The sequence below is a fragment of the Molossus molossus genome, unplaced genomic scaffold (assembly GCF_014108415.1).
Source record: "Molossus molossus isolate mMolMol1 unplaced genomic scaffold, mMolMol1.p scaffold_m16_p_1, whole genome shotgun sequence".
Taxonomy (NCBI): domain Eukaryota; kingdom Metazoa; phylum Chordata; class Mammalia; order Chiroptera; family Molossidae; genus Molossus; species Molossus molossus.
The window spans coordinates 227,215,431-227,228,358 of record NW_023425344.1 but is presented as its reverse complement, the minus strand read 5'-3'; positions in this window follow the sequence as shown (position 1 = coordinate 227,228,358).

Below are 12,928 nucleotides of genomic sequence, written 5' to 3'. Positions count from 1 at the left end.
TAATCTGGTCACAGGTTAAAGCCTTCAAATGATACCCATTCCTCTTAGATAACCAAGCTCCTTCCCCTGCTTACAAGCTTGACCTGCCTCCAGCTCCATCTCACAACATACTCCCCATGTTCTCTGCACCCGACCAGGTCTGTCTGCCTTCAGCCTTTCATACTTGCAGGGTCTTTGCATATGCTGTTCCTTCTGCCTGAAATGCTGTTCCTTCCCTTCTTGGACTAATAGTAAAAAGATATTGAGTACTTACTCTGTACCAAGCCTTGTTCTAAGCACTTCACAAATATTAATCAGTGAACCCTTGCAACATCCCTAGGAGGCTGGTTCTATTAATACCCCTATTTTAGAGATAAAGAAACTAAGGTCTAGAGAGGTCAAATAGCCCTCCTTTGGTCACACAGCTAGTAGGTGGAAAGTTGGAATTTGAACCCAGGTTTTGTGGCTCCACTGTCCACATGCCTTGACCATGTCACCAGAGTCATATATATATATGACTCTGCCACTCGCACATATATATATATGACTACCTCCATTGCTTCTTTCCTCTTCCCTTCCCTGAATAACATTGGGCAGGGGTAAGGGTCATGGAGAGAGGACCACATGTTTTAGCCTCAGTGTAGTTTAAGAAATATGTGTTCCCTGTATTGAAAAGCCCAGCAAACCTGCTCAGCACCTGTCCAGCCACCTGGTAATGAAGGCAGAACAGTTACTGGCCCTCATCTGAGTAGCTGGTGAAAGGTGAGGAAGACAGAGCCACAGGACCCCACAGCCCATTTAGGTGGGTCCGGAACAGACCTCAAAGAAGGAGCAAGAATCTTTTTTTTTTTATCCTCACTCAAGGACACTTTTTCATTTTTTGTTCAGACAGAGTGGGAGGGAGAGAGAGGAAGAGAAAGAGAGAGAGAAACAGTGACGTGAAAGGGACACATCAAGTGGCTGCCACTCGCACAGCCAACCAGGGCCGGGGACAAACTGCAACTGAGGTACATGCTCTAGCAGGAACCAAACCCAGGTCTCTCTGGACCGCAGGCCGACACTCTAACCGCTGAGCCAAACCGGCCAGGGCAGGAGCAAGAATCTTGAGAAATAAGACCACCAGGAGGGGACATGCACAGGGCTGGGGCTGGCGGCGGACCAGCGATGCAGGAAGCATGCCTCAGTGCCATGCCTGCCCCACCATGCTGGCCCTGCCCAAGTGATGGGTCAGTGCCCCCGTGCCCGTGCAGGTGACTGCGTGTTGCTAAGCAATCTGGGAGGGAAGCTGCTGGAGTCAGAGTTTCCCACGGAGAGCTTCCTGCTCAGGTGGGACGAAGTGGGAATCTTCTCAACCACAGACTTGAAATGAAAGGTAACTTCGGGGTTTTAGACTTGGATCATTAAGTGCCACCATATGCCAGCTACTAGGCTCATTCTTTGTTGTATTAACCCACGTTTTATAGAAAACTAAGGCTCCAAGAGGTAAGGCAAATCACCCAACTAGCTGGGAAGTTGAGGAGCTTTAAAATTCATTACTGGGTCTTCAGTCTCCAAATTAACCTTCTATATACTCAGATCGCATCGACCCAGCAAGGGTGAGTCAGAAAGTGAAATAAAAACACAGGAGCAGCCCTGGCGGGTTTGGCTCAGTGGTTGGAGGGTGGCCCCATGAGAAGGGGCTCCTGGGTCATATTCACAGCTGGCTGGATCCTCCTCCTTAGAACAGGGGCCGTTCTCAATAAAGATCTGTTCTGGGCTCGGGCTCTTTTCCAGCTGGTACTAGCTATGTGGTCCTCACTCCCAACCCTCCCCCCACCTCCCAGAGCCTTGGCTTCCTCTTTACTGATTTTTAGAGAGAGAGGAAGGGAGAAAGAGAGAAACATCTATGTGAGAGAGAAATATCGATCATTTGCCTCTCACACGTGCCCTGAGCCAGGATAGAACTCGAAACCTAAATATGTGCCCCGACCAGAAATGAAACCTGCAACATTTTGGTGTACGCGACAATGCTCCAACCAACTGAGCCACCCAGTCAGGGCTTGGCTTCCCCTTTATAATGTGAAAGGATTGGTGGTTTTTAACAGGGGTCTTAATTGAAGCCCCTAAGGGTCATCAAAGGGAGAATGGGGGGCGGGGGGCAGTTCAAAGGCTATTTACTTTATTGAGGGGAAATTCTCATAGCAAAATTAAGCATTTTAAAGTGAACAATTCAGTGGCATTTAGTACATTTACAATGTTGTGAAAGCACCATCTCTGTCTAATTCCAAAACATTGTCATCACCCCCAAAAAGAAACCCCATATCTATTCCCCCTGCCCCCAGTCCTTGGCATCCACCAACCTGACTCCGACTCTCTGGACTTACCTACTATGACATAACTGGGATCATACAATACATGACCTTTTGTGTCTGGCTTCTTTCACTTAGCATAATGTTTGCAAGATCTGTTCTGTGAACAGGATCTGGGTTTGGGCTCTGGTACCAGCTCTGTGATGTTTGCATGTGTCAGTACTTATTTCTTTTTATGGCTGAATAATATTTCATTTTATGGATATACCATAATTTGTTTATCCATTCATCCATTGATACCATGAGCTATTCTTTAAAACTTTTCCAAATCTGTGGTAAGACTATACCGTCTGACTAAAATGTGTTTGGTAGACAAGAGCTTAGAAAATAAAGACAATGTAACAAAAGAGGTGCTCACAGGCTCCAGGGCCTGATTCCATGATTTCTATATAAAATAATGTGTCCCGCCCTGGCCTCAGTGGTTAGAGCATCGGCCTGCAGACCAAAGGGTCATGGGTTCAATTCCAGTCAAGGCATATATATACTTGGTTTGCAGGTTCAATCCCCTGCCTCAGTGGGGGTCGTGCAGGACGTAACCAATCGATGTGTCTCTCTCGAATTGATGTTTCTCTCTCTTCTCTCCCTCTCTCTCCCTCTCTCTCTCTCTCCCTCTCTCTCTCTCGCTCTCTCGCTCTCTTGCTCTCTCTCTCCTCCCCTCCTTCCTTCCCTCCCTTCCACTCTATCTAAAAATGGGAAAAATCCTTGGGTGAGGATAAAAATAATAATAGTGATAATGTGTCCAGCCCACAAACATAGCCTCCATCTCTCGACACTTACTGTGGGCCAGGTAACCGAATAAGCACTGTATGCACTTTACCTTTTCACTACTCAAGCTCTCTGAGGTCGGGAGAGTCATACATTCATGAAGGCCACACAGGCAATGGTGGTAACTTTGCATCTGAGCCTGGACTCCAGCTCCAGAGGATGAACCCTTAACTACCCAGTATGCTGTCTGCCCAGGGCACACCACCTGGCTTCCCGGTCACACCTCACCAAGCAGTACTGATGACTAGGGGCCAGATAAGTGGAGCCCACGTGGGCTCAGTGCTTGGGGTGGGGGTGTGGGGAACGCTGAAGTTAGGTGGCAACAACCTACCTCAAGGGTTGTTAGGATATTTCAATCATATCAGGTATGAAAATGTATATTTCAGTGACTGTTGGGTCACAACGACCACTATACATTGACCACAGAAGGGGGCAGCTCAAGCTCACAACAGATGTAAAACATAAGCTAGACCCTGACTCTCAAAAGCTTATGTTCTAAAGGGGGACTGAGACCTACACCAGCGACCTCAGTAAAGTCTTCGGCTTGTGGACTTCAGTTTCATCACCTGTGAAATGCTTCTACTGCGTTTCACACGCACCCTCACTGTAGCATCTCACTTGAATCGTTTCTTTGCACGCCTGTCTCCTTATTCTACTGTGAGTTCCTCAAGGGCAGAGACCCCATCTGCTCACCTGTGAACTTACTATAGACCCGTGGGAGTTCAGAAAATGTAAATTAAACAAATAAATAGTGAACTGTGAGGCTTTTTCAGCGCAGATCTTCTCCACATCTGAGATTTCTGTTCAACCAATAATCCACAATTTCCTGGCCTGGGAACTGCAGGCCACAAAGAGATCAGCCATCGGCAGTGCTCCAGTAACACCCACTCCTAGTGAATCCACTTTTAGGAAGGCATGCTGCAGATATCCTTGCCCACATGCCCAAAGGTGTAGGTTCAGAGATACTCACTGACTCACTATATTCCGGTAATTAAAAGATTAGAAACAACTTAAATGCTCATCACTAGAGGGCTGGCTACATAAATGCTCTGCAGACATTCCAAAGACGGAGGCAGGCTTAGATAAGCTAATATGATGCAATTTCTGAGAAAGGTGGTTGAGCACAAAAAGAAATTTACAGAAATCTGCTTTCTATGCTATTTGTGTGTTGTGTTCTTAAAGGAATACATGTATACATATGCTTATAAACAAAGTCTGGCTTTAAAATAGTGCTGTCCAATAAATTATAATGTTAGCCACAAATGTAAGCCATGTAATTAAAAAAAAAGATGGCCTGGCCGGTGTGGCTCAGTGGTTGTGCATCGACCCATGCACCAAGAGGTCACCAGTTTGAGTCCTGTTCAGGGCACATGCCCAGGTTGTGGGCCCAGTCCCCAGTGGGGGGCATGCAGGAGACAGCCAATCGATGTTCTCTCTCATCGATGTTTCTATCTCTCTCTCCCTTTCCCTTCCTCTCTCTCTAAAACCAATAGAAAAAATAAAATAAAAAGATAAAATTAATTTTAATATATTTTACTTAACCCAAAATAGTAAGTATCCTTTTAAAACATTTAATCAATCTTTTTTTCTTTATTGATTCTAGAGAGAGAGGAAGGGGGAGGGAGAGACAGAAACATTGATGAGAGAGAACATCTATTGGCCGCCTCTTGCATGCCCCCCACTGGGGATTGGGCCCACAGCCTGGGCATGTGTCCTGACCGGGAATCAAACTGGCGATCTCTTGGTGCATGGGTCAACGCTCAACCACTGAGCCATACCGGCCAGGCTTAATCAATATTTTAAAATTATTTTTTTTAGCTTGAGTTATAATTATATATATTAACAATTAGATAATTTATATTCTTTTTTTTTTTTTTGGTCCTAAGTCTTTGAAATCTGGTTTATATATCTTACACTTACAATATATTTCAATTCAAACTAAACACATTTTAGTGTTCAACAGTCACATATAAATAGTGGTTACTGTATGGGACTCACAGTTCTAGAAGGATTTCAAAGGGAGGTAATAACAGGCGCCCTGGGGGAGAAATTTTGGGGAATTGAAAATCAGAGGAAGGAGAAGAAGTAACTTTCACTATATATTCTTTTGCTCTGTTTGACTTTTTTCCCCCATGTGCATGTTTTACTTATGCTTTAAAATCACAACATTTAAGGTACGGAAAAACACAAAAGGCCAGAAAGGGAGGCAGAAAGGCAGTGATCTTCGAAGCAGGAGGAGATTCCAGACACGCAGGTGCAATGTCAGGGAGGTCAAGAGAGAGCTGCTTTTCAGCAGAAGAGGAGGAGGAGGAGGTGCTGGAGAAAGAAACAGTACCCTAAGGTGACTTCAGATTTAGCACCTGGGACATCGCTCATCACTCATCAGTGACATTTCAAAGTTGTTCAGGAGAAGAAAGGGGTAGAACAAGACTAGCAGATTAGGAGTGGGTAGAACCGACTAGCGATACGTGTGGCCCGCTATGGAGAGAAAACCCAAAGACTCAAACATGGGAGCCAAACTACGATGACTAATTCAGAGGTGGCCCAGGTGGTGAGGGCTGCTGGGACGTCCCTGAAGCCCTGAGGGGGGCGTGATAGCAGGCAGGTGGAGAACAGGTAGCTCAGGCAGCACTGTGCTGCGGAGAGGCATCGGGCCTGGCTGGAACCCAGGCCGCTGGGGGAAAGCAACATTACTGTAATCAGCCCAGCTAACAATGAACTTCAGCTGCTTTAGGACACAACCCCTGTGAGAATGTGATGGTAGCTGAGGACCTTCCCCAGAAAAATGCACATACAATTTTTTTAATCTTCACCCGAGGCTATGTTTTTAGTGATTTTTAGAAAGAGGAAGAGAGAGAGAAATACCGATGTGAGAGGAAAATACCCACTGGTTGCCTCCTGTATGCACCCTGACCAGGCATCGAACCCACAACCTAGGTATGTGCCCTGACTGGGAATCAACTCGAGAGCTTTTTTGGTATAGGGGATGACGCTCCAACCAACTGAGCCACCCAGCCAGGGCTGCACATACAATTTTATACACAACGTCAAGGTGTTCCCAGAGCCCTCGCCGCCACCTCAGATCACAAAACCTGCTGTAATGGTCCCCTGTGGCCTATAAGATGTGGCCCAAATTTCCTGCCTACCCTTCACAGTCTGGTCCATCACCTGCTCTGGGCTCATCCTTTGCCCATCTCACCCCCATTTCCCAAGAGCCGTGTGCAGTGTGACCCTTAGTTCCAGGCTACCCTTTCCCACTCAGGAACTCTTCTCCCTCTTCCTCCCCCCACTCCTCCTCACCACGCAGAAGCTGTCTCTCTCCCCAGCATATTTAATTTCATCTTTCTTTCCAATTACACTTGACATTCAATATTACATTAGTTTCGGGTATACAGCGTAGCGGTTACATATTTATATATCTTACGAAGTGATCCACTATTAGTCTAGTACCCACCTGGCACCATAGTTATTACACTGTTATTGACTGTATTCCCTGTGCTGCACTTTACATCCCCCGACTGTTTTGTAACTACCGATCTGTACTGCTTAATCCCTTCACCTTTCGCACAGACCTCCCCCACCTTCCCATCTGGTGCTCAGCTGTTTCTTCTCTGTATTTGTGAGTTTGCTTCTGTTTTGTTGGTTCATTTATTTTGCTTTTTTCGATTGCACATGTAAGTGAAATCATGTGGTACTTCCTTTTCCCTGACTTATTTCATCTCCTAGTCAGTAAATGCGCCCAGGGTAAATGTTGCATGTCATTATAGTTTGTTTCTGCATTTGATCTGTTCCCATCTCCTCACCCACGCAGACTTTGTGCAGCCTGAGGGCCAGGACCTAATCTGATGCATACGAGGTACCTAATACATGAATGAACCCAAAATCACTGAATTAAGGAAAAGACCTCCGTTTCCCAGAAGCCCCTGGGGACACAGAGAAGGGCATGTAGGGGCTGCGGTTGGGTGTCGGCCATGTCCCCACCCGGGCGGAATGCTATCTCTTGCATAGAAGTGAGAAAAGACTCTTCCTCAATAGCAGTCCCAGATTGTGGGCCAGGGGATGACAAAGTATGGGGTTTGGGGAGGGGCTGTGTGGGTAGAATTTTTATTTTTTTAATCCTTGCCCGAGGATATGTTTTTATTGATTTTAGAGAATAAGGAGGAGAGAGAAACATCAATGTGAGAAAGAAATATCGATCAGTTGCCTTCCCTACCTGTCCCGACCAATCAAACCCACAACCTAGGTATGTACCCTGACTGGGAAGCAAAACCACAACCTTTTTCTTTTTTCTTTTTTTTCATCCTCACCCGAGGACATTTTTCGATATTTTGTTCAGATAGAGTGAGGGAGAGAGAGAGAGAGAGAAACATCGACGTGAAAGTGACACATCGAGTGGTTGCCACCCACACGACCCAACCAGGGCTGGGGACAAACTGCAACCAAGGTGCGTGCCCTTGGCGGGAACCGAACCCGGGTCTCTCCGGACCGCAGGCCGACGCTCTAACCGCTGAGCCAAACCGGCCAGGGCAAAACCACAACCTTTTGGTGTATGGGATGATGCTCCCACCAACTGAGCCACTTGGCAAGAGCCAGAATTTTTTTTTTTAATGTTTTTATTGATTTTTTTTTAGGGAGAGAAAGGGGAGGGAAAGAGAGAGAGAGAAATATCGATAATGAGGGAAACATTGATTGGCTGCCTACTGCACGCCCCCTGCTGGGGATCGAGCCTGCAACCTGGGGATGTGCCCTGACAGAATCGAACCAGGACCTCCTGGTGTTTGGGTCGACACTCATCCAGTGAGCCACACCGGGCTGGGCAGAAAAAATTTTTAATGAGATACAATTGACATAACATTATATTAATTTCAGGTGTACAACAGATGTTTGCAATATTTGTATATGTTGCAAAATTATCACCACAATAAGCCTAGTTAGCATTAATCACCACACATGGTTACATTTTTTTTTTCTTGTGATGAGAACTTTCAAAATCTACTCTCCTAGCTACTTTCTAATATGCAATACAGCATTGTTAACTGTAGTCATCATACTGTATGCTACATCCCCATGAATAATTTATTTATTATTTTAAACATCAACAATTTCTATTATCATTCATATATATATTTTTTTTTCTTTATTGATTTTGGAGAGAGAGGAAGGGAGAGGGAGAGATAGAAACATCAATGAGAGAACATCAACTGGCTGCCTCCTGCATGCCCCCCACTGGGGATTGGGCCCACAACCTGGGCATGTGCCCTGACCGGGAATCGAACCCACCACCTTTGTGCATCAAGACAACATTCTAACCAACTGAGCTACCCAACCAGAGCTCAAAATTTATTTATTCATTCTACTGATAATGGGCACTCAGGTTATGTCCAGGTGTTTGATTATTATGAGAAGTCCTATAAGAATATAAATATTCTTAAACATCTGTTTACATTCTAATACTTAGGAGTAGAACCCCCCTAGGGAATTCTAGGGGATGTACATGTTCATCTACTACATATCTTTAATAGATACTGCTACACAGTTTTACAAAGTGGGTATACATAGGTTATTTCCACTCCCATCAAAGGCAGCAGTTTTTAACAACCCCAGGTGAGTCTGAGGATAAGAACAATGGCCTTACTGTGCTGATTATAAACTTCCGAGCATATGAGAACCTGTAATGACAAGGCTTGACCCAGACCGAAGGAAGAAACTGGAAAGTGGGGTTTGGTTGAACTTTGAGGGCTGAGCAGGGGGTGGGGTCCGGGAAGCACTTTAGGTGGAGAAAGGGTTTCCTCCAGGAGGCCAGAGCCATGAAGGGGTTGACTGACAGGGAGAGTGGTCAGGGACTGTGGAAGAGGCAGGCAGGGCCTGGACAATATCAGGCTTCCCAGGTGATGTCTAGGATTTTCTTTTTAACTTTTTAATTTTAAATAATTTTAAACCTATAGAAAAGTTGCAAAAAATAGTAGAGAATTCCTGTCTACCCTTCATCCAACTGGCCCTGAGATTAATAACTCACATAAGTGCAATGATCATAACCAGGAAAATAACATTGGTACAATACTATATTAGCTAAACCATAGTACTTAATTGAATTTCACTCATTATCTCCCTAATATCCTTTTTCTGTTCCAGGATTCAATCCAGGGTCCACATTGCATTAGTTTGTTATATCTCCTAGTCTTCTCCAATCTGCAACCATTTCTCAGTTTTATTCTTCATGACCTTCATTCAGACTTTTAAAGAGTGCTGGTCATTTATTATGTAGAATGTCTCTCCATTTTAGCTTCTCTGATGTTTTCTTCAGGATTAGATGGAGGTTATAAAATTCTGGCAAGAGTTTCGTAGATGTTATATGCCTTATTACGGGGATTAACCTTGATCATTTGATTTCACTGGTATCTGTCAGGTTTCTCCACTGGAAAGTTATTATTTTGATCTTTTTTCCTAAGAAAAAAAGGGATGGCATTGAAGGATTTCAAGCAAGGGAAGTAACTCACTTAGATTTGTTTCAAAAATGCCCTCCTGGTAGTAGCATGAACAGATTAGAAGGCAGTAGAATTTACATGGGGAAGATTGGTTTGGACTATACTGCAGTCCAACATGTGATGATGGATGTGGGGATAATGAACAGATTTTAGTGATATTTAGAAGGTATAATCATAGGGCAGGATAATGAGACCATGCACAGGTTCTGATTTAACTGGTCTGCAACTGGGCTTGGGCAATGTTACTTGGAAAAGCACCCAAATAATTGCAATGTTCAGTCACACAGGTCCAGGGCCAGCCCATGGCTTGCTCCAGATGGGCCTCAGGTGAAAGCCACTCAGTGGTCGTGCAAGCTGCTCAGTGTCTCTCTGGATACACGGGGAAGAAAAGAGAATTGGGGGTCCCCTACCATCCTTCCACAGCCCAGAGATTGCTGACAACAGCTCTTGGCTGGGAGGGGAGAGAGTGTTAATGAGACCAGAGTACAGAAAATTCCTGTCTACCCTTCACCCAACTTCCCCTAAGATTAATAACTCACATAACTATGTGCAATGATCATAACCAGGAAAATAACATTGGTACAATACTATTAACTAAACCACAGTTATACTCAGACTGCTGAGTCTCCAAGTAGGATTGCCAGATAAAATATAGGACATCCAATTCAATTTTATTTCAGATAAACAACGAATAATTTTTTAGTATGTCTCAAATATTGCCTGGAACATACTTACACTAAAACATTACTTATATGAAATTCAAATTTAATTAGGTATCCCTTATTTTTATTTGCTCAATCTGGCTACCCCATCCCCAAGACAAGGCTCTGATGGGTTTGGCCCATTCCTATCCACTGCAGCAGCTTCCAAACCAACAGGGAATTTCCTCCTCCTCCTCCTTCTCTCACTCCAAGTCTGGCCAAGCCAAGGGAGGCCAGTACTTGGCACCAGCCTTTCCACTGCAACCCACATTCAGCCTCCACTCCAAACCCACTCACTTCTTTTTTTTTTTTATCCTCACCCGAGGACATTTTTCCATATTTTGTTCAGATAGAGTGGGAAGGAGAGAGAGAGAGAGAAACATCGACGTGAAAGGGACACATCGAGTGGTTGCCACCCGCACGACCCAACCAGGGTCGGGGATGACTGCAACCGAGGTACGTGTCCTTAGCAGGAACCAAACCCGGGTCTCTCTGGTCCGAGGGCCGACGCTCTAACCGCTGAGCCAAACCGGCCAGGGCCAAACCTACTCACTTCTTAACCCAGTACAGATCTCTGCTATGTGCCAGGCTCTGTTCTAGCCAGGGCATAAAGCAGGCACCAGTTAGGGGACTTCCTGCTCTCTGGGGGCTTGCATTTTAGTGGGGGGAGCAGACAATCACCCAGAAAACAAGTGTTGCAGATGGTGGTGATGACTGTGAAGAGATGTGCTAACTGTGACTAACACCCACTTGAGGTGGGGGGAGGTCCGGGAAGGCCTCTCTGAGCGGATGACATGACTGACTGGAAGGACGGACAAGAGCCAGTTCTGTAAAGATTTAGGGAAGAGTGGTTCAGGGAAAGGAGTGACCACCAGGAATGTCACAGGCACAGCCTGGGACACTTCAGCATATCTGCCTGATTGGTAGGATTTGCCAGTTTCTATGGGGTCAATATACTCCATCGTGGCCAATTTCAAGCTTCCAACATGATGCGGTAATTTTTAGAAAGCTAATATGTTCAATGGTTTGGGGCCTCATCAACATGCCAGCACCAAATGGCTATATCAAAATCCTGCTCTCTCGGGTTTTTCCCAGCTCCAGGCTCTCATTATCCTCAACTCTCATTATCCTCAGTTCCTTCCCCACTCACTCCCATAGGGTGCTCCTATAAGTTTTCTAAGAGGCTCTTCCAGATACCCTTCTGGTCCTCAAGCAGGGGCAGGCTTGCTCCCTGGTGCCACACAGCATCTCTGCCTCCCCTGCTACAGCTCACACATGTAACAAGGCCCTGCTTCAAGAGACTGGCTTTAAAAACCAAAGTCATATTGCCGAGAGATGTCTTTCAATGGCAAATTGTCATTGGAAAAGGGCTGCCTTTATCTCGCTAATAAAATGAATTAAGGTTGTCATTTAAAGTTCTGAAGGAAGACATAAAACTGCTAACTACACTTAACTGTCCTGTAAATCCTTGAATTTAGGATTGAGAACCAGTCATATAGTCAGTGTTTATAAACAACTCCAGGGGGCGCTAGGTCTTACTGAGCTTTGTAACCTTGCTCTCCCTCACCTTCAGGCCGCAACAAATGTGGACTAAATGAAGTATTAACTAACCCAATTATACCAGCCTCCCTCCTGTCTCCAAGAAGGTGAGGTCTGAGTGTTCTGAGTGTCGGGGGAATCCGGTCATTAATGCCTGTCCTGGATACTGCAATGCAACGTAGCTGGCCACCCTTATTTCCCCCCGATTCAGTCTTATAAATGACAACAGATAACTCTGCCTATAGTCAGGGAGCCTGGAAACGGAGTGTGGCTGACTGTCTACGTGCACAAGCCGCAGATGTGCATGGGCGCTCCTCCTGAGCCTGGCTGGGCTGGGGGCAAGTGGACCACAAAGCCGCTCAGGTGCTTTCCCTCCTGCCCGACCCTGGCCTCTGCCAGCCTGCACTGTGGGCATGGGTGCTGTGTCTGGAACAGGTGAGGCAGTGGGGAGGACCCCCTGCAGCCCACTGGTCTCCTCGGGCAGAGGGTGATACCGGAGCAGCTATCTGCCCAGTCTCTCCCAGGCTGCCCTCCCGGCTAACCCCACCCCACCCCCGCCCCCCCACCCCCAGCCCTCTCTGCCTGACAGGGAGGGGTCACTACAGTTAAGCTGATTCCATGCTATTTTCAAAGTCATTTTCTACGGAAAAAAATTTTATGCCATTAAACCTACGTTCCGGCACTTCTTGTCTCCCTGAGCTTCCTCCTCCTCTTCTATGAGATAAACCAGTAATGGGAACATTTAGGTGCCTGTTAGTGACACCCGGCAGGCATCCTGGGCTGTCATTAACCAGGGTTGGGAAGAAGAAAGCACACTGGAACCTTCCTGTTAGAAGTCAGGCCAGTGCCCAGCTGGTGCGGTTCAGTGGCTGAGCTTCGACCCAGGCACCAAGAGGTAGCCAGTTCGATTCAGGGCACATGCCCAAGTTGTGGACCTAATCTCCAGTGGGGGCATGCAGGAGGCAGCCAATCGGGGTTCTCTCTCATCGATGTTTCTCTCTCTCTCTCTTCCTTCCTCTCTCTCTAAAATCAATAAAGGGAAAAAAATAAAATAAAGAAGTCGGGCCAGTGAGCTGGCAGACAGCGCCCAGGGCCCGCAGAGGCTCCCCTG